The 22,363-nt window shown below is 32.9% G+C and overlaps 1 protein-coding gene and 1 long non-coding RNA gene across 6 annotated transcripts in view; both read right to left on the bottom strand.

Annotated features, from left to right (window-relative positions):
* CADM2 (cell adhesion molecule 2) overlaps window positions 1–22,363 on the bottom strand; it is a 1,064,920-nt gene that overhangs the window by 43,694 nt on the left and 998,863 nt on the right. The gene's annotated exons all lie outside the window — the stretch shown is intronic.
* On the bottom strand, window positions 7,146–17,391 carry LOC116550610. The gene is made up of 3 exons (XR_004268513.1): window positions 17,381–17,391; window positions 12,970–12,973; window positions 7,146–9,667 (listed from the first exon to the last, which is right to left on the bottom strand). It is a non-coding gene; the product is annotated as an uncharacterized LOC116550610 (long non-coding RNA).

The raw sequence follows: 22,363 nt of genomic DNA, 5'->3' as shown, positions 1-22,363 counted from the left end.
AAGTTATTGTGTGTGACCATGGCAACAAGTGGGTAAAGCAACATGAGCATGAATTAGAACTGAACAAAGCATATTGACAGGATGAGACCAGGACATTTTCATATAGGTTATTCTATTATAATATGCATTTAATTGTACTGATTTACTAAAATAAGTAGTACTCAATTTATTATACATACATAAACATTTAAAAGAGAAGATGTTTTATATTGAGGTATACCAATTACTTTAAAATAGAAAAAATATTTTAGTATGAGTTACAGTTATGTGGAAATCATATGTATTTAATAAAATGCTGATTGCTGTGTCCTTTACAGAGTCACAAACTAAGGATAATAAATATTTTCATGTGAGTTTTTTTCTATATGATGATATTTTATAACATAAAATTTTCAACACTAGAATGAATCTTCTTATATAATAGCAACCAACACTAAAATGTATCTTCTTATTTACTTAATTGTATACTTGAATTCCTCGAAAGTTTATACTACATTGCTATTTCTCTCTACGGTTTCTTTTTTTTTTTTTTTTTTTCTTACAATTAAATCACTTATATTCCCACTATGGTTTTTAAGGTATTAAATTTTGAATTTGTATTTGTACATTTGCACCTTACTGAATCTGTACCTATTTCTAGCATTTTTCTTTTTTTACACATTTCTCTTAGATGGTCTTATCTTTAATTATACCAACAAGAAAGGATGACACATTCACCTCTTGTACAATATAATTGGCATTAGCTGCCCCAATTGTTCAAGAAGTTCTACAATTTAGGATCCTTTTCCAATTACTCCTCCTTTGTTTCCTCCTTTCTTTGACTCTTTCTTCTTCTCTTCCCCATCTTTCTTTCCCTACTTCTTCTTTTTCTTCTTATTGCCTGAATTCCACCAATTTTAGTAGGTAGACTGCAAGGGTGCTGCCACTAATTGAGGCATTGGCCTTTCATATATATATTCTTAGGCAGATTTTGTTTTTTGTCTTGAATGGAGTTTGCCAATTTTCAAATATCTACTTTATATGTATTAAGATGCACACACTAACAGGTCAAAGAACTGATTAAAAGTGTTAGCTATATAGATGGATTTCTTAATGTTAAACCAAATTTGAATTATTACTAATGATGTAATTTGTAAAGATTAGTGATTATTTTAATACATGACTCTATAATACTTGCCAGTATTTCATTTAGGATTTTTGCATTAATATTGCAGTAAAACTGATTAATATTTCAGTAAAATTGATCTGCAATTTTCTTTCTCTGTGCTGTCTTTATAAGACTTTGCTATTCATGTGGTGACACTATAAAAAGTAATGGGAAGCTTTGTTTCTTTTTACGTGCCTGGAATCAGTTTTAAAATGGATCAGTTTCTTTATATTTTGATACCAGGAGTAGATATATAATAAATGGCAAATTTATCACATTATCTGTAATTTTTGCATTTTCTAATAAATACCGTTTTATAATTTATATTTTCAGAGAAGTGTATTTATTTCATATAGGTTTTTAAATACCTATGCCTAGAAATATAAAATGCATTTCCTTTCTATTCTTTTGATTTCTTCTTCATTGGCAATTAATTTCCTTGATTAGTTATGTATATTAATAATTTTTTTCTTTTCTTAATTGGATTAACTAGTGATTCTAAAGGTATGGATTATTTTACTGACTTTATAAATTCTAAAGTCTGCTTTACAATTTGTTGATTTCTAATTTAATCTTTATTTTTTCCTATTTAGGTTTAAAGTTTTGATTATTTTTCTTAATATTTGTTTCTTTCCCTCAATACCTATTTACAACAGTGAAGATATTTAATGCTTAAATTTTCTTATAAATAAGGTTTTAAACAGAGTTTATAGATTTGTTAGGTTTGCTGCTTTCTAGGTATTTTTAATTGAAGATTTGTTTTTTATATTTCTCTCATGAGGTTGTTCCTAAATATTGAATATATTGCCATTAAAATATTTTCTTCTATTATCATTATAGAATTAATAAATTTGTGTCAGAGAAAATAGTGTGTATAGCTCTTACATTCTCTTTTACTCATTCTTTCTTTCTTTGCTACTCAACAGACAATTGATTTAAAAAAATAATAATAAGTTTACCCTTACCTGAGAACAAAACAGTTAGATGTTTTATTTAAAGAGCAGATTTATATGTATGTCTATAGGATCAAGTTTGTTTTTGTTATTACTCAATTTATTTAGAGGAATATTATTTGACCTGTGCAGGATTGTAATTCCCTATGTGTTTTTCCAATATGTAATATTACATTTGTAATTTCAAATAACTATCTTTGTAATTTATAGTATTATCAATATGAAATATTATGCCATCATTGCTATTTACAGTAATTTAAACTAAAGAATTAGAAGGTTAAGTAAAGCAGAGTTGAGGGTCTTTCCAGGTAGTCCTAAAAGGCAGAAAAATTTTCACCAAGATAATCAACAAGTAACAAAGGCATCATTTAGGGTATTACCTAAATACAAACTTTTGGAAATTGTGTTGTGTTACCCCAAAAATAATGATATGACATAATGCATTTGTTATTAGATAGATATAGCCATTTCACAAGGTATATGTAATTCAAAACCTCATGTTGTACATATGGAATTTTAAATAAATTTGAATACATATTATTTTATTTGTCAATTCAAAAGTAATTTTTTAAACTTCAAGAACATACACATGAAATTCATTAGAAACCAGTTTCAAAATCCTTATGTGACTATGAAAAAAACAGTTTTTAACAGTCCATGGGGGAGGAAGAAGCCTTATGTTTTAAGAAAGATCACTTTACGTCATTAGATAGTTGCAGCGTCAACTAGTTCATATGATAAAAATGGCAAAGTATAGTAAAACCTACAAAATATAACTATTTTAAGTTTTAACAAATAATATTTCATTAACTCATTTAAAAGTATCCTGTCTGAAGTAGAGGGTGCTTGCAATCTAAAAGTAAGTGACCTTCTTAAAAAAAAAATAGTAATGAATGAAATAAATTTGCCAAAACCTTTCTAACAGACTTTCTTCATTTAAAATTCTGAAATATTTGAGAATCGAGTTCCAGAGAAATGAATATTTTCTACAATTCATGTACATAGGTAATGTCATCATTGTAGTTATGTATATACCATTTTCTGATTGCTCAAATACTGGAAAGGATATATATATATATATCTATATATATGTATATATTTATATGTACATAAATATACATATATATTTATGTATATATACATAAATATATATGTATATATTTCCCTATACACACATAATATAACATCAAGTCTGGATTTATTAAACTATTAAGGTTCAATCTCTTTAGTCTTCAGTATGCAATAAATACCATTATGTGTTTATTTTCAGTGAGAGCCATAGCGCCAAATACCCTGCATTGTTATAATAATTTTATTTTCTCATATAAAAAGAGAATATTTGGGGACAAGAAAGAACATTTTATATCAAATACATTGATGAATTGAGAAGATACTCATTAATTTAACATTTATAAAAGATAATCCATATAATTGAAAGCTGGAAAAAATGATTAAAATTAATAGCATGCTAAAAGCATATTTCTAACAAATTTGAGAGATGATAACCTTATTTATGAAACTATATAAAATTCACCTGGGTCAAATAAGTAACCAAGTTGTTTTTGAACTAGAAAAAAGCATTGAATAGTTCATTTTGCCTTTTAATTAGTACTGATCGATATTCCAAATTAAAATTTAGCCCTCTAAATCCCCTTTGGTGACTGGGTTTTCTACTACCCTTTAAAATTGTCATTTCAATTTGCATTGACTACATATTTCCTTCCTCTATGTCATCTCAAAATTTAATTAAGCATTGTATTTGTTTGGTGTTTTCATTTATGCAAACAAAGTAAAATGCAAATAAAATGTCTTGATAATAGTTCAAATTTCATTTTTCAAAATTATATCACATACTAGAATGCTTCTAAAGTGATAATTTTTCATACTTTTCAACCAGGTGGTTCTAATATTCAATGTGCCATGTAGGTGGCCTAAAGATTTGGGGTCCTATTTTTCTTTTGTTTGGTTATGTAACTGCTAAAGACAACAACCAGTTATCTTTATGCTACAGGTATGAAGGAATAAACAAGCTGCACATCTCTTTCATTTGTCTGCTCAGATTTTCCTTCACTAGAAAATATATTAATTTTATATTTTGCAATACTATCCTTTAGAATAACCCTCAATTTTGGAAAACAAAATTGATTTTCGCATCTCAAATTAACTTACACTTGATATTTGATAATGCTGCGGTTAGCTGGAATTTAATGACATGATGAATGTACAACTTCCAAATGATGAACTGGTTAGCCATGTTAGGAAAATTTGCCTTCAAATTCTTAAGCTATAATTAAAGTTTTCCTTTTAGCTCTATTTTGAGCTATTTGAGATTAACTTGCAAATTCAATAAAAATAAAAGCAAGACATTTTTCATCTGAAATTTAAGATAAAAATACCATCTTTATAGTTTGTCAAAAAAGAGCCATGGCCTTTAATTATTTCTCCACACTTACTGAATAGGACATTAAAACTGAAAGTCATAGAGAAGCAAAAACTCTGTAGTAATTTAAACATTTCCTTGGTCTTGATAGTACCATACTCTTTAAGGTGTGTAAGTCAGAGATGTCCAATCACCAGCCACAACAGTTTAATTATCTAACACATTCTCTTTTATTTGACCTTTCAAGAAAGTCCCTGTATCTTTTAAATAGCATTTGCTTCGCAAAAGATTACGGTGAATTAGGCAAAAAGAGGTAAACCTGGACCTCATAGGCTAATGCACTAAAACAATTTGGCAAGCTCCCCCATCCCCAGGTGAAATTCTATATTTATTTACTTTGGCTGCTGGAAAATTGAGGTTGTATGTTTCATGACAATCAGTGCACAGATTATTCGAACATGCCAAGAGCAACCTATTAACATTTTCCCCAGTGTCATATTGTTTCTTCTTTCCATCTTTTTTTTTTTTTTTGTCCAAGTATATCTTCACTGGCTGTTGCTTTTTCTCACCATTATTGTTATGATCATTTGTACTATTTGTATTTTGATAAGCCTTATCAAATCTTTGAATAGAGGCATACTTTACTTAAACACGATTAAATTGCTGGAATCTGGGATGTAGTAAAGATCATCCTGTTTCTAGGCAGTGACCAGGACATAAAAAGTTGGGGGGAATGGAGACTGCAGCAGAGAGATGACAGCGGGAGGTGGGGCGGGTGAGGGAAGAGAAAAGTCGATTTTCTTTTTTTTTCTTTTGAGACGGAGTTTTGCTTTTGTTGCCCAGGCTGGAGTGCAATGGTGCATTCTTGGCTCACTGCAACCTCTGCCTCCCAGCTTCAATCGATTCTCCTGCCTCTGCCTCTGGGATTACAGGCATGAGCCACCACGCCAGGCTAATTTTGTAGGTTTCGTAGAGACGGGATCTCTCCACGTTGGTTAGGCTGGTCTCAAACTCCTGACCTCAGCTGATCCTCAGCCATAAAAGGAATGAGATCCATCATTTGCAACGACATGAATGAAATTGGAGATCATTATATTAAGTGAAATAAGCCAGGCACAGAAAGATAAACATTGCATATTTTTACCTATTTGTGGGATCTAAAAATCAAAACAATTGAACTCATGGAGATAAGAGAGTAGAAGGGTGGTTACCAGAGGCTGGAACGGTCCTGGCGGGAGAGGGGTTGAGGGGGAGGTGGGGGTAGTTAATGGTCCAAAAAATGATTAGAAAGAATAAAACCTACTATTTAACAGCACAATAGTGTGACTATAGTCAATAATAAATGTATAGTTTAAAATAAAGAGTATAATTGGATTGTTTACAACTCAAAAGATAAATGCTTGAGGGGATGGATTCCCCATTCCCCATGATATGTTTATTTCACATTGCATGCCTGTATCAAAATAGCTCATACACCACATAAATATGTACACCTACTATATACTCACAAACTTTTTTACAAAATAAAAATAATCATTCCTGGAGATTACATGATTTTTTACTGAACTTAACATTAGGTACTGAACTAAGCATTAATTACAACTTATTAAAAACAGAGCTACAAGGAGAAAACCATTTATAACTGCCTCCACAGTCTTATACCGACAAGTACAGCAGGTGCTTTTCTCAGTGTGGTGCTGGGAAAAGCAGTAACAATAGATGGAGCAAGAGATGACTCCTGCTTTTTCTGGGAATTAACAAGAGAGGGAAAAGAATGTTCCTGCACAGTAAAGCATGTGGCTCAGATATGAGAGGAGCTATAGCAAGAAACTGAAAGGCCTTCTATAGATCAAGAGCCAGGAAAGGTGGTATAGGTAGCATGGTCAGTAAAGGACAATTCCTGTGTGTCACAGAATGCCAAGGTAGCAACTTACCACTGAACTTCAGTCCAAAAGTGGTCATGAGACACTGACAGGTTTTGCTTTGATTTGCATTTTATGCATTCCACACACTGCTGTGTGGAGCGCAGGAAAGAATAAAGAAAAATGGAATCAGGAAGAAAAGCTAAGTGGCTTTTGCAGAAATAGCCGGCAGCAGGGATAATTTTTCTTCTATATTTATTATCATTTTGCTAAGCACTGGACTAGATCCAACCTACGAATAGGACAAAATTAAAGTAAAGACCAAAAGCCTTGGAAATGTTAGATAAATATTTAATTCTTGATGAAGCATAACATTCATCCTGTCATGCCATGTTCTCTGCACACAGGAATACAGCATAGTGTCAGAGTTTGGTGCCCTCTCTGTGAGCTGAGGCACCCCATGGCACCACAGTAATTGCACAAGAGTGACACGGTATCTTTTAAAATTTTGACGAAGACACAGTGACATGTTGAAACTCACATGAGCTACTATCCTGTAACAGCTCAGGGTTTTAACATTAGATTGGACTAAATCCCTTCCAATGATGCCATTACTTCGTAAATCTCAGATTTTGAGGTTTGTGGTGACCAAAGGCAAGTGTTACAGAGATAAAAATGTTATAACTGGAATTTTTTTTGCTTTGCCATTAAAAATAAAGATATAAGGAATTTTTTTATTGTTTTATTTTGTTTATAACAAGATCATTCTCCTCCATTAATCCCCTATGCACAACACTATCTTCCTTTCTCAAGAGTATAGTTATATAATAATTTTGATACTCCCTATCTTTCTTAATAGAGCAAAGAAACCATGGTCTATATTTGGCCCAGACTTAACTTATTTGGAGACATTGGCTCCAAATACATATGAAAGTATATTTAACCTTGAAAAAGTCCTGTTGTGACATTACGAATTCCCTTTTAAAATCTGGTAATTTGGCAACACTGGGTCCCTAATTTTTCTAAGTAGGAATAATCAGCAGGAAATGCTTTGGGTCACCCCTTCTGAAGTAACCTTTGCTCTCCACTTTGGTACAGTTTCCACTAATTATCTTGATCTTAGTATTCATTGAAGTTTGCCTGTAATTTAGTGTGACAAAGACTTTTAAGCAGGGGTACATTCTTAAAGGTATGAAGTTTTAGTGTGACTATTGTGTATGTCATGTATCTTTGAGTGATGCAGAGTGGATCTATTTCTACAGGTATGAATACTAGCACCAATAATAGATAAGGTTTTGAGATGATTACATATATAACAGGATTATTCCAAACACTTTCCATTTATTACTAATTATGTTCACAGCAGTTCTTGCCTGTGAACATAACTTGCCTCATAGTCACAGAAATTCTATGAGGCAAGTTTTCTGAATTTTTATTTATAGATCTGTCAAGGAGTTTGAATAGTCAAATTTTATTCTGCTTGCAAGCTAAGCTGATATTCCACAGTTTCAGAGATGCTGGCAGAAGACATGGGAGTCTTGGATTAGAGACAAAGGGGTTTATTACTCTACTGCAACTAGCAGGAGCATCAGTTTGAATTGGTTTCCCTTATGCCCCAAGTCCCATGGGGAAAATGGGGAGTGGGCCAGGTGGTTGCTGGTCCACAGTCAGTTTTATTCACAGCTTAAGAACCCTGGAATTTAGAAATCCTAATATTTATAATGGACTGCAAGAAAACCTTCCGCTCATTTGCCATTTTCCCTGGAGCAAAATGTAATCTTTATTAAACTGAGCAGTCAACCTGGTCTCTGCTAAGGAGGAGGGTATTATCTCTATTTTCTATGGCTGTTAACTAAACAAGTATCCTTGAAGAGGAAGGAAAATTTCCCTTTCACAATAGGCTGAGATGGAGAGGAGTGATAAATAGAAAATAATACATAGCATTTCTTTAAGCCTATTGTTTTAAAATAACTTTTCAGTTTTCTCAAATTGAATAGTTTTACAACATGATAAATTCCATTACAAATGCTAACTTGAGGGCCTGTTATAGGTTATACATATGGGTTAGAACAAGTTTTCCATAAAATTTCATAGAAACTTAACTCTGAGAAACAATTTTTTTAAAAAAAGCATTGAAACGCAATTTAAAAATATCGCATTTATGAACCGACTTTGAACCAATAGTTTTCTTTCTATTCCAGAGAGCTATAAAAATGAGTTATAGTTATACCTATGTATCAGAATCTCTAGGGATAGCATAAAAATTAAAGTTAGGGAACCTAATTTTAGAAAGTTTCCCAAGTAAGCCTGATGTGCAGACTTGAAGGGAGCCTAAAAATCACACAGTTCTGAAGGATCATCTCTAGGTGAGTGAGACCTTTCACAACAACTGGACTTGAATCAAGGCGACTTGTAGATCACCTCAGGATGGCACAATAGAATTGTGATAATAATTGAGAAAGCATAATAATTGGACATCTGTACTCAGGAAATATACTGTATTAACGTTTAGGGCACTGTCAAAATGGCAACGATGAAAGAGGAACTCAAAGAATAATTACCTTGCATGTTAATTCAGAACTGTAAGAAAGAGTAACACTGATCCTGTGGATTCAAAGAACTCCTCATTTGCACTGTACAAGATCTGGAAGAGTACAGACAGCTCACCAGGCAAATGCAGGCTTGATAAAATATACCCCTTCTATTTATATATCTTCTTACTTTGAATCTGTTTTCCTATAATTAATAATTAATAATCCCAGGTACTTTGACAACATGAAGGAAGTGCCCTGGATTGAATTAGTAACCCAACCTCCATCAATATTTTATATTCATCCTCTCCTTGGTAGCTCATGCTGTCATCTACTCATCTGTTCCCAGCACACTGATAAATCTTCAATTTTCTTGACCAATTTTGCTATCAGGTTCATAATTTTATCCTCCATACCAAGTCCTATAATGATCTTAGGATATTCTAACATCCAAATAAAAGAGACATATATACATCTACAATTACACAGCAATGGTTTCCAAAGTCACAGCTCCAGACTTGCACATTTTTGTCTTTAATATTAAATTGTAGCTATGATGTGATCATTTGAAAACCTTTCTTAACCTCACAGCAGTTTGGCTAACCACTTATACAGCTACCTTCTGGATCACCTACTTTTCTACTTCAGAATTTTTAATTTTAATATTCCTTTATTTTGCAATGAATTCTTGGTTTTCTGTACACTTCTTTTCTTTCATATTCTGCTCATCTTTTTAAATTAATCTGTGTTTGGCCAGCCTACCATTCTCCTTTACAGATGAAATACCAGCACTACTATTTGATCTGAGTTCCAGATCTGTAGATCCAATTCTCCATTCAATATTAAATTTTCACTTGGAGATATCAAATACACAACAAACTCAACAGGTTCAAAATAAATTCATAATTCTATCACCCGTCTTTTCCTATCTCACTGAATGGCAACACCCACCATTCAGTTTGGTTGGCTGGCAGCTTGTGATAACTTCTTGATCTTTAGTCCATTTTGTCAGACAATCACAAAAACTGAGAATTTTGCATGCTAATGTGAATTATTCTAGCTTTCTGTCTATAATTATAACATTGTTGCCTAAACCATTATTATCACTCACCAGAACTATTTCAATAGCTCCCTAAACTTTCTCCCACCATCTCCTCTGGTACATTTTTTCTTATATATTTGCTCCTCTGCAGCCAAATTCTATTTTTCTATTTTATTCAAAACCAAACAGGATCTCTCCTTCTTTCTCTCTTCCTTAATCACTCCTAAAATAAAAACTCAGTTTCTTAAAATAATTTAAAGTTCTGCAGGATCTAATTCAACTACCACGTACTTTCATATCATTTTCATGACAATCTGCATTCCATTCTAGCCTCATTGGAGCTCTTTCAGGGTTTTTGAGCAGGCTAAGCTTTAATTATTTTTCCTTTTTGTTCCCACTTAGGAACTTCACATTTGCTATTTCCTATCTGGGAAAGACTCCTTTTCATCCCCATCCCTCCATATTCCAACGTCACATCTTACACAAGTCTCTCATATCTAGCAAATATCGCTTCCCTAGAAAGGTCTTTTATGATGACCTCATACAGCAAATCACCGAACTCTGCATATTATTTTACAGATTACTTAAATTCTCACCGTCCCATAAAACATTGACTATATCCATCTTTCTCTTTCTTTTTTCCCCAGAGTTTACAATAATGCCTGATAGAAATAGATGATAATTATTCGACGAATGAATGAGAAAATCTTTTTCAGGAAACATGGTAAGTTCCTACTAAGCCCTCTTTTTCATTTGGACTGCCATTATTTCAAATCTTCACCACTTTCTTAAAGATAAGCTCCATGCTCATTTTCTATCCATTTTAGAAAAAAATCTCTTAATTTATAGAGGTCATCAAGAAAAAGCTCTGTTAATTTCCCACTTTACCTGAACATACTTTTCTGGCATACTTTCCCATTTTCTGGCAAACTGGTGTCTAAAATTGTATTTTTTCCTCAGACTCATTAAACACAGAGTGATGTCATGTGTTTAAGGCTACTGCATGAATTTTAAAAAATGGATTCCATGACATCTTAAACACTTTGTGGCTTTATCTGGTCACCTTATCTCTTTTTTAAACAATATATTCAACATCTCTTTTTTTCCCCTAGCATTCTCATAGCATTTTAAAATGCTTAATGTATACCATCCTTCCAAAGAGTTAACTGAATTTAAGTTATCCTCTATCTGTTTTATGTCTTTTCTTCTCAGGCAACATTCTTGAAATAATACAGTGCAGTGACTTTCCGTACATTTTATGTCTCATTCACTTTTAAAGTCCTGCAGTCTGACTTTTATCTAATCACTTCATTAAAACTGATTTTTCTACATTCATCAAAACTTCCTGTATAAAAATTAAATAAACTTGCTCTCTCTCACTCTCTCTTTCTCTCTCTCTCTCTTTCTCTCTCTGTCTCTTTCCTTCTTTTTCTTTTTTTTTTTTTTTTTCAAGTGGAGTCTAACTCTGTCACCCAGGTTGGAGGGCAGTGGTGCTATCTGGTTCACTGCAAGATTCAGCTCCTGAGTTCAAGGGATTCTCATGCCTCAGCCTCCCAAGAAGCTGGGACTACAGGTTCACACCACCATGCCTGAAAATTTTTGGTAGTTTTAATAGAGATGGGGTGTTTCATCTTGTTGACCAGGCTGGTCTCAAACTCCTGACCTCAAGTGATCCACCCTCCTCGGCCTCCCAAAGTGATTATAGGTGTGAGCCACCTCGCCTGGCAAAATTAAATAAGTATTTTTCACGTTATCACACTTGGACTGTCTGAATCATTTGGCACTATGGGTCTTACTGTAATTCCTAAAAATTTCCCTCCGTAGGCTCATGTGGCACCTCTTTCTTTTGTCTACCATCTCACCACTCTGGCCACACTTTTGCATCCTCAACATGAGCCTTAGATGTTTTGTTTTGTTTTGTTTTAAAAAACAAGGTATGCACTTTAATATTCCTCTTAATTTACAGATCCTAATAAAGTTATATTTCTTCTCTATGTCTTCCCTTTCATCTATAGAAACGTCAGTTAAAAAAAAAAATCTGTATTTCTATCCTGGATAATATACTCTATATCCTATCCTACTTGTTAATTAGACATCTTCGCTTGGATATTGCAAGGCTTTTTAAAACCTTACATGTTTAAATGGAAGACATTATTTTTTTCATAAAAACCTTACCCTTTATGTTTCTTGTTTTGATAAATTCCACCAAGCACCGGAGACCCAAGCTAAACTCCCAGCAGCTGCTCTTTGGTATCTCCCATTCTTTAAACTAAAAGTTCTTACTTAATTAGTTATAAAATCTGTCAATTTTACTTTTCCAAATAACTTGGAAAAATTGTCTTTTTACCTTGCCTTTGGCCACTGCCTTTATTTAAGCTCTTATTAATTATCTAGATGTCTCCAATGGCTTCTTGCCATTCCTTCCTATCTCCATCTTCCATTCATCATGCTATATCAGAGTGATCTTCAAAAGCCTAAAGTTTCATCATATTAAATTATTTCTTATCATTTCCTGAATAAGCTCTAAACTTTTGAACGTGAACTACTATATTTCATATAATTTACTCATTTCTATCCATAAAGTAATATTGAATACTGAATCAATAAGTTCATAGATGAATATACATTTATTTTTCACTACTTATTCTCTTTTATGATTTATTCTAGGCAAACTAAATAATGCCTTCTTTATATATTTTTGCTGTCCTCTCCCTTTCCTTTGCATATTCAATTCCTATTTGTGTTTGCAGACATGTATCTTGAGCATAAAAATAGCATTTAAGGAACGAGAAAATCCGTATTATTCCTGAGGCTTCCAGAAAGGATAAAATTATAAATACTAGAAATGTCATAAAACTGTTGAAATTTAGAAAATTAACTACAATATCAGATATGGATTTGTTATATCACAGTATGAAAACAGTTTTTCAAAATAGAAATGAAAAAATACACACATTACATTCAAAATTTATGTATCTATACTTGTCTACTCCCATCCTGACCCCCACTACCCATACATTTTAATTTTACCAACACCATGTCTGGCGAGATTACTCTACTAAAAATTCTCTCTTTAATACTGTCTCCCCCCTCCTCTCCTAAGTCAGTTGGTTTTTCCCAATGAAACTCTTTCAGTGGATCATGCATGTTACTTATCATATAAAATGTTCGATGCAAAATGAAAGTCCAAAAATATTACAGAATGAATTGATGAAAAATGATACATTTGTTCTTCTCAGAGCCTTATTTCACTGAATTTATTGATGTAGTAAATTTTCTCCTGATCAAAATAGAGTTAGACCATAGAATTTGGTGACTCTTCTAAAGTCCTGTCCCTATAAAAAACTATGCTCCACAGTTGGCCTGCATTTCTAGGTGGTGTGTTCATCTCATCTTCTAACAAGTTAGAAATGCATGAAAAACAAAGAACTGAAAATGAATTATATAGTGAATGCGAAAATATCACCTTTTCTCCATTTTATACTATTATAAAACAATTACACAATTATACCAATGACATCTAAAATTCATCAAACATAGTGGGACAAAAATTCATTTCACTTTATAATAGAATGATTTATAATCCTTTGGGTATATACCCAGTAATGGGATTGCTGGGTCAAATCGTATTTCTATTTCTAGATCCTTGAGGAATCACCACACTGCCTTCCACAATGGTTGAATTAATTAACTCTCCCACCAACAGTGTAAAAGCCTTCTTATTCCTCCACATCCACTCCAGCATCTGTTGTCTCCTGATTTTTTAATGATTGCCATTTTAACTGGCATGAGGGGTGGAACCAATCCAAATGCCCATCAATGATAGACTGGATAAAGAAAATGTGGCATATATACACCATGGAACACTATGAAGCTATAAAAACGATGAGTTCATGTCCTCTGCAGGGACATGGATGAAACTGGAAGCCATCCTTCTCAGTAAACTGACACAAGAACAGAAAACCAAACACTGTGTGCTCTCACTTATAAGTGGAAGTTGAATAATGAGAACACAGGGACACAGGGAGGGGAACATCACACACTGGGGCTTGGGGGCTGGGGGATTAGTGGAGGAATAGCAGGGGGTGGGGGGATTCGGGAGGAATAGCATTAGGAGAATTACCTAATATAGATGATGGGGTGATGGATGCAGCAAACCTCTACCATGGCATGTAATAAACCTGCACGATCTGCACATGTACCCCAGAAATTAAAGTATAATAAATAAATAAACAAATTCATTTCACTAAATTTTAAGATAGGTTGTTTACAAAAAGAGAAATTATTATTTTTATTTGACATTGTACTATAATAGTAATGTTTCCATTTTCACTATCGAAAAAACATTGATTTGTGGCTAGGGGTATTTCAAGGAAAAGTTCTAAAATAAGACAATGATGAGAGAAACATATATTTGTAGTGATTTGCAATATCCTAACATCTCCCACATCCATAATTATGTTACTCAGTTTATAGATTATGAACAGATAATCAAGGACACAGTATTAAAGTTGTTGGTTTCAATAACAAAATTAAGTTATAGTTATGCAAATAATATGCAGGGCTTTTATTCTGTAGGCTTAAATCTGACCATTGCTCAGGCAATTATGTTTGTGTTGCTTTTTGTGTGTGTCTCATAGATTAAACTTTACAAGTGCTTCCCTTTAGTTTTTGGACACCTAAACCTTCAGATATAATTTAAACAAAACAGTTTCATTTTAGAGCCAAACTGCAGAGAGAGAGAAAAGTGACAGCTTTGACCTTGAATAAATTTTACTGAAGTAGTTTATGGAAGGCAAAGCAATTACAGCTCCACACTGAACGATGTATCACTTAGGACTTCTGATAATAAGATGAGGCTTTCAGGGCTAGAATGGGGATAGAAGAGAAAGTTACTAGACTGGTAAGAATGATGAAGAAGTGTAAGAACAGGATTTTCAAAGGCAGCAAAATTGGGATTGTTTATCTTGTTTTAAGACTTGCTCAATGAATCACTAAAACTAGATGTTTAGGAAAAGCCATTAATATAATCAATCTCAATAACTGTCTTATCAGATTAAAAATTAGTTTCCATAAAGGTTGGAGTGGGGATGTATGGCAAATAATGTATAAAACAAATTTGCTGAATTTGATGAAGAATCACAAAGTTTCTCAGAATATTTCAGAACAATGAAGTTTTAACTAGATCAAATGTGTTACCTGTGTATTCTTAAAAGAATATTAGTAAGAGCTCTGCACGTTTATAGTGTTTCACAAAAAGATTATATGTATTGTTTTTCTTGATTTGAATTTCTAAAAATTAACTGTTTTATGAAGAAGGATTTACAGTATAGTAAACTGGATTATGTGTATCTGAGAATTTTAGTTCCAGTTTTGCAACCAGCTGCATGATCATCAGTAAATGAAGAAACGGGAGCATCTAACCTGGCAAGGCCCTTCAGACTTTACTAAGCGATGACTCTTAGTGGCATCGCTTAGAAACAAATTGAAACAAAAACAATCCTCAAATTTTGATCCCTCTGGTTTTGTTTTATAGTATTAATGAACAAAATCCTATATTTTATGTTTTGAAGTCTTCCTTTCTTCCATCTGAGTCTTGTAACTTGAACAACATATAAAATTAGAATATATCAACTGAAGACTGTCTATATTGAAAAAGAATACCTATTATTAATCATTATGGAAGAAAAATGACCCAATATAATATTATTTTGAGCTTCTTATAGAAACAAATAACAAATGGTCATAAGTAAATATCTTATTTTCCATTTCCTCACTTAGAATATAATGGAGAAAGTAGGTTATGTCACTTTGAAAGTTACTTCTTTCATTCTGTTATACTATTTTAAAATTTTCAAATAAATGTAAAGGTATTCAGGTATATTATGACAAATAAACTTAGCATATGATGAATATATCATCATATTATCTTGAGTGTCACTTAAGAATAAAGTTTTATACTGAATGACTTCATATTATGTAGAAAATCATTTATACTGTTTTTCTGCCATAATTTTAATGCAGACCTCTTGCTTTAATTGTAAGTCAATACTAATGTGACTTTAAAAAAGAGAACATTCCAAAATCTGTATATTGTGTCATGTATTAAATAATACATTACTGAAATATTAAGATGTTACAGAAATGTGGAGTTTTGGTTAAAATACTCCATTAAGTAAGCAGGTAAAGTACTATTTTACCATAAAGTTCATGGACTCTCATAAATGTCTTAGATCTTAAAACACTATAACAGCTGTTGTCTGTTTCTGTAACCATAACCATATCTCATTTTATTGTGCTTCATTTTGTTGTGCTCTGCAGATAATGAGGTTTTTTTACAAATCGAAGATTTGTGGCAACCCTGTGTTGACCTAGTCTGCTGGCACCATTTGTCCAACAGCATGTGCTCATTTAATATCTGTGTTACATTTTGGGGATTTTCACAATATTTCAAGCTTTCATCATTGCTATATCTGTTAACAGTGATATGTGATCAATGACCTTTGATGTTTCCGTTGTAATTGTTTTGGTACTCCACAAACCATGCTCATATAAGAAGGCAAACACAATTGATTAATGTGTCTGTTATGACTAATTTACTCACCAGCTGTTTCCCCCACCTCTCCCTCTCCTCGGGGCTCCCTATTTTCTGAAACATTGACATTAGGCCAATTAATAATTCTACAATGATCTCTAAATGTTCAAATGAAGTGACACACATTTCCAAGTTTGAATCAGAAGCTAGAAATGATGAAGCATAGCGAGGAAGGCACGCCGAAAGCCAAGACAGGCTGAAAACGACACCTCTTGTGCCAAACAGTTAGTCAAGTTGTGAATGCAAACAAAAACTTCTTGAAGGGAATGAAAAGTGCTACTCCACTGGATATGTAAATCATAAGAGAGCAAAGCAGGCTTATTGCTGATAGAGAGAAAGTGTAAGTGGTCTTGATGGAAGACCAAATCAGCCACAACATTCTCTTAAACCAAAGCCTAATCCTGACCAAGGCCCTACTCTCTTCAACTCTGTGAAGGTTGTGAGAGGTTGAAAGAGCTGCAGAAAAAAAGTTTGAAGCTAGTGGAGGTTGGTTCATAAGGTTTAAGGAAAGAGGTCCTCCTCAGAACATAAAAGTGCAAGGTGAAGCAACAAGTGCTGACGGAGAAGCTACCACATGTTATCCAGAAGAGCTACCTAAGATCACTAATGAAGTGGCTGCACTAAACAACAGCATTTAAATGTAGATGAAGCAGTCCTCTATTGGAAGAAGATGCCATTAAAAACTTTCACAGGTAGAGAATAAAAGTCAATGCCTGACTTCAAAGCTTCTGAGAACAGATTGACTCACTTGTTAGGGGCTGATGCAGCTGATGATTTTAATTTGAAGCCAATGTTTATTTACCATTCGGAAAATCCTGAGACCTTTACTAAATATGCTATATTTAATCTGTGCTCCGTAAATGAAATTACGAAGCCTGGGTGTTAGAACATCTATTTATAGCATGTTTTATTGAATATTTTAAGCCCATTGTTGAGACTGAGACCTACTGCTAAGAAAAAGAAAAAAAAAAAATTCAAGATGTCACTGCTCATTGACAATGCATCTAGTTACCCAAGAGCTCTAAAGGTGATGTCTAAGGTGATTAATGTTTTCATGACTGATAACACAACATCCATTCTGTAGCCCAGGGATCAAGGAATAATTTTGACTTTTAAGTTTTGTTACAAGATAGTGATTCTTTTGAGGAATCTGGGCAAAAGAAATTAAAAACCTTCTTGAAAGAATTCACCATTCTGGATGTCACTATGAACATTTGTGATTCCTGGGAGGAAGTCAAAGTACCAACACCTGCAGGAGTTTGGAAGAAGCTTATTCCAATCTTTCAAGATGACTTTGAGACATTCAAGGCTTCACTGGAGGAAGTGAGTGCAGATTAAGTAGAGTCTGAAAATGTGAGTGAATCACTGTAATCTCATCATCAAACTTAATAGATGGGTAGTTGCTTCTTATGGGGGAGCAAAGAAAATGATTTCTTAAGATGAAATCTACTCCTGGTGAAGATGCAGTGACCAATGTTTTTCTTTTCTTTTTATTTTTTTTGTTTGTGTTGGATTTTTGGCAGAATCAAGGTCTCGCTATGTCGCCCAGGGTGGTCTTGAACTCCTGGTCTCAAGCACTCCTCACACCTTGGCCTCTGGAAGTCCTGGGATTATAGGCATGAGCCACTGTACCTGGCCCTGTGAAGATTGCTGAAATAATCACAATGGATTAGAATATTACATAAATTTACCTGATAAAGCAAGAAGTGGAAGGGTAACAGGAGATTGACTTTAATTTTGAATGAAGTTCTGTGAATAAAATTTCATCAAACAGAAACTGCACACAAGTATTCAGGGAAAGAATGATCAATCAATGTGGCAAACTTTCTTGTTGTTTTATTTGAAGAAATTGCCATAATTACACTCTAACCTTCAGCAATCACCCACTGATCAGTCAGCAGCCATCAACATCAAAGCAAGATGCTCCACCAGCAAAGAGATTATAATTTGCTGAAGTCTCAGATGATCATTAGAATTTGTAATAATAAAACATCTTTAAATTAAGGTATGTGCGTTGCTTTTATAGATATGATGCTTTTGCACACTAAAGTACAGGATAGTTAACTTTTAGATGCACTAGGAATAAAAAATGTGCATGACTCATGATATTGTAACATTTGCTTTATTTCAGTGATCTGGAACTGAACACATGATATCTCCAAAGTATGGCTGTACTTTAAATACACACATGGAAACTTAAACTTATCTGTGTTTTAATGTTTCACTAAAGTTTTACACCTAACAAATGCAAAAAAAATTGTAAAATTATAATCCTTATGAATTTAGGAAAATAAAATGACTCCATATATTAATAATTTCATATTCAGAGGAAGGTTATTAAAACTTACTAAAAAATTAAGAAAAGTAGAATTACAATTACTGACCATATTAAGATGATCATGACATAAATGATAAAAAGAATGGAAAATAAAAATATTTCACATCAATTTTTTATAAGCAATATACATATATAAGTTTAAAATAAAATCTCCATGAGAATATTTGTAAAATGTAACAGATTATTTCAATAGCTCAGGATAAGGAAGAGTTTTTTTTATTTTTATTTTTTAGTGTTGTAAAAGCTAATTTTTCTGTGAGGAGCAATTTTTTAAAATGAACAATGTACTCAGTAAGGAGCTAAAACTTTTTGAGATTTAACTAATGTTACTTTTCTGCCTAATCTTGAATATGTTAGATACTATCCCAAACATTTCATAGTTATTTAATTTACTGAAAAGTTTTAGTGTATTTTAATCAATTGGATTTAGTAACAATTGTTTTAAGTTGAGTAAGTGGCTTCATAGGTCAATATATCAAAGAAAAATATTAAGTTTTACAAACCATTGATAGCAAATGATAATGAAATATATTTTAACATGAAAATACTATCAATTGATATTAACAAGCCCATATTATTTAAGCTAAAATGATATCCTTAATAAATTTTTATAGTAATAGCCTCTCATATTTACAATATCAGCCATATTATGATAATGACTGAAAATTTGAGTCCTTACTTTGATGCTTGTAATAATTTTAGAGTTGGAGAAATCAAATCTTAAACTATAACTTGCATATCATACACTTGGGGTCTAAACTAGATTGTTTGTGATACTGAAGGCCATTCTCTTAACTTATTATTGTAATGGCTGTATGACTGTTTGGCAAATTAGATTACTTAACTGTCTTACTTCAGCTTAAAAAATTGTTTTTGATTTGTTTGATAACTGATTTGATTAAATTGAATAATTAAGAATTACAATGAAGCTGATTTATCCTACCATTATAAGAGGCAAAATTTACCTCTGCCTTCTTAGTTTTCAATTGGGCCTGAGAATAAAGTTGACATAAAACAAATTAAACAGAAGACAAGAATAAATATTTTATTTTGCATGTATATGGAAGTCCTCATGGAAAATGAGGAGCCCAAGAAGTGGTGAAACCCAAATGATTATACAGAAAGTTGAATAAAGGTTCCCAATAATGAAAAAACAATTAAAATGTTGTGGCAGGGGTATAAGAAATATAAGTTATTTTAACAAGGTATGTTTATACAGATTTTTCTTAACCTGAACTCCCAGTCACTGTGACAATGTTTCTTTTATCCTGCTACAGGGGCTGGCATCTTTCCCACCAGGGTTTATCTCCCATCTCTGGTGATAGATTGTTTCTTTTATCCTGTTACAGGGAGAAAGGGGGAAAATCACAGTGTCTTTTTTGTACCTGCAGGTTTTCAAGTGCCTTTAGTTCAAAATAATTCTTATGGCAAAATGGCATTTTTGGGGAGTGCCATATTGTGCCACACTTAACTACTCACTTGAAATCAAGAGAGATATTCATAAGCTTTAGTTTTTTAAGAAGCCTCCCGTGACTTTAAAGGTTGATCTGTCTGCAATAGATTTCAGCCTAGCAGTTGCCAGATAATCTCATTGATATTCACAAAAGAACAAAGTTATTTTTATCCTCCATTGTTTGGATGGGTAATTTTAAGAAAATTGTGAACAATTATTATAAAAGCTAACTCCTATTATTTATTGTAAACCAGACATTGTTTTAAGCAAGTTAAATGCAACATATTTAATTTTAGAAATTATAGGATTAGTATCTACTAACAAAGCAGCCTTATCAAGTTCCATAATGGGTCCTCTACCCTCCAGAGTTGTCTTTTCCCAATGTAGTCTGCAAAAGGCAATTGTATACAAATGCACCTTAATTTGCGGTGGCATTATGTCCAGATAATCCCACTGTAATTTTAAAATATAATTCAAAAAATATATTTAATACACCTAACCTACTGAACATTACAGCTTAGCCTAGCCTGCCTGACACATGTTCAGAACACTTCCATTAGCCTACAGTTAGGCAAAAATCATCTAACCCCAAGCTTATCTTGTAAGAAAGTGCTGAATACTCATGTAATGTATTAAATACTGACTGAAAGTGAAAAATAGAATGGTTCTATTGGTGCTCAAAGTATGGACTCTACTGACTGTGTATCACTTTTGCACCATGAAGGCAAAAAATCCTAAATGAAACCATCGTAAGTTGGGGATCACCTGTATTAAAGTGAATTTATAAGTGTTCCCATTTACCACCATTTCTGGCACCATTACTAGTTTTCCATTACTAACTTGTAATATGTATGCCTATGAGATAAATTCAAAGCTAAAATATAACCTCACTTGTAACTTCTCTGAGTAAAGAAGTTAGATGTCATATTTGAAGCACAGGTGTCTCTGCTCCTCCTTCTCCATTTGATCTCCAAATCCATTCTTTGTCCAGTTTTGTCCTGCTCTGTTCTCTAGAAGGCTGACTTCTCTGCATTGACCTTGATTTTCAGATGGATTCAATTAACAGAACATCCATTGGAAAGCAAGAGAAAAAAGTGGTCTGATATTTGGTCCCCTGTCCCGCAGTGTACTCATTTTGTTGAGGTTCTGATACTGGCTATGTCCTTGCTTGACACTGCTCTTTTTAAGTAGTTCCCTTTTTGGCATCAGTTATTCTTTGGTTAGGATAACTTCGTTTACTTCCTTAGGCTCTTCTGGTCTAGTGCTGATAATAGCATCTTACTGTAGAAACAGTACTCTTGTGCTTCTTCATACTTTATTAGCTTCCAAAAACTCTGCCCTGACTTCTGTTAAAAACTCTCCTTATTTTACACTCTTTGGCTCCACCCCTTTGAGATGGCTATTAGTTTCCTGTTGATATCCAGAGTCACACACTATCCATGCAGGAATGGGGCTTATAATTAATATTTTTTAAACATGACTTCAAGAGAAAAAAATATTGGACAAAGATCGTTGTATTTAACCCAGTTTAAACCAGATTACCCTAGAATGTCATTGTTCTTCTTTATTATAGAACCTGGTTTTAAATATCTAATTGGTTTAAATGTTTTTGAAAATACATGCTTCTCATGACTTTAATGTAATCTCAAGTTAGTTCATAGCTGCTTTCTATTTTCTCTGTATAAATAGTCATTGTTCAGCCTTCTTTGCTTACTAGTCAGTAATAAAACAGCTCTGGGCATATTTGAGTCTATTTCTTTTTTCTAAGATAAAAAAATGTGAGCTTAAACTAGGTATTTTTATTTATTATAACTGAACAATTAGAACAGAATTCTCTGATCAGGAATGTAATTATTTAAACAATATTGGTGAAGACAGTTTAATTTCTGTTCTTACCTGTTGGCATTTATAGTATCTTTATTGGCCTTTTTTTTTAATGTTGTTAAAATCAAAATTTTAAGTGTGAAACAGGTATACATTATTAATTTTGACAGGTTTCTTTCAATAGTTTAAACCTGTGGACTCACTGGGGCAACTGCTTTTTCTTAGTCATTTTTCTCAT

The sequence above is a fragment of the Sapajus apella genome, unplaced genomic scaffold (genome assembly GCF_009761245.1).
Source record: "Sapajus apella isolate SASKATOON/1434 unplaced genomic scaffold, GSC_monkey_1.0 scaffold8, whole genome shotgun sequence".
NCBI lineage: Eukaryota > Metazoa > Chordata > Mammalia > Primates > Cebidae > Sapajus > Sapajus apella.
This window is presented reverse-complemented; position numbering and strand designations above follow the sequence as displayed.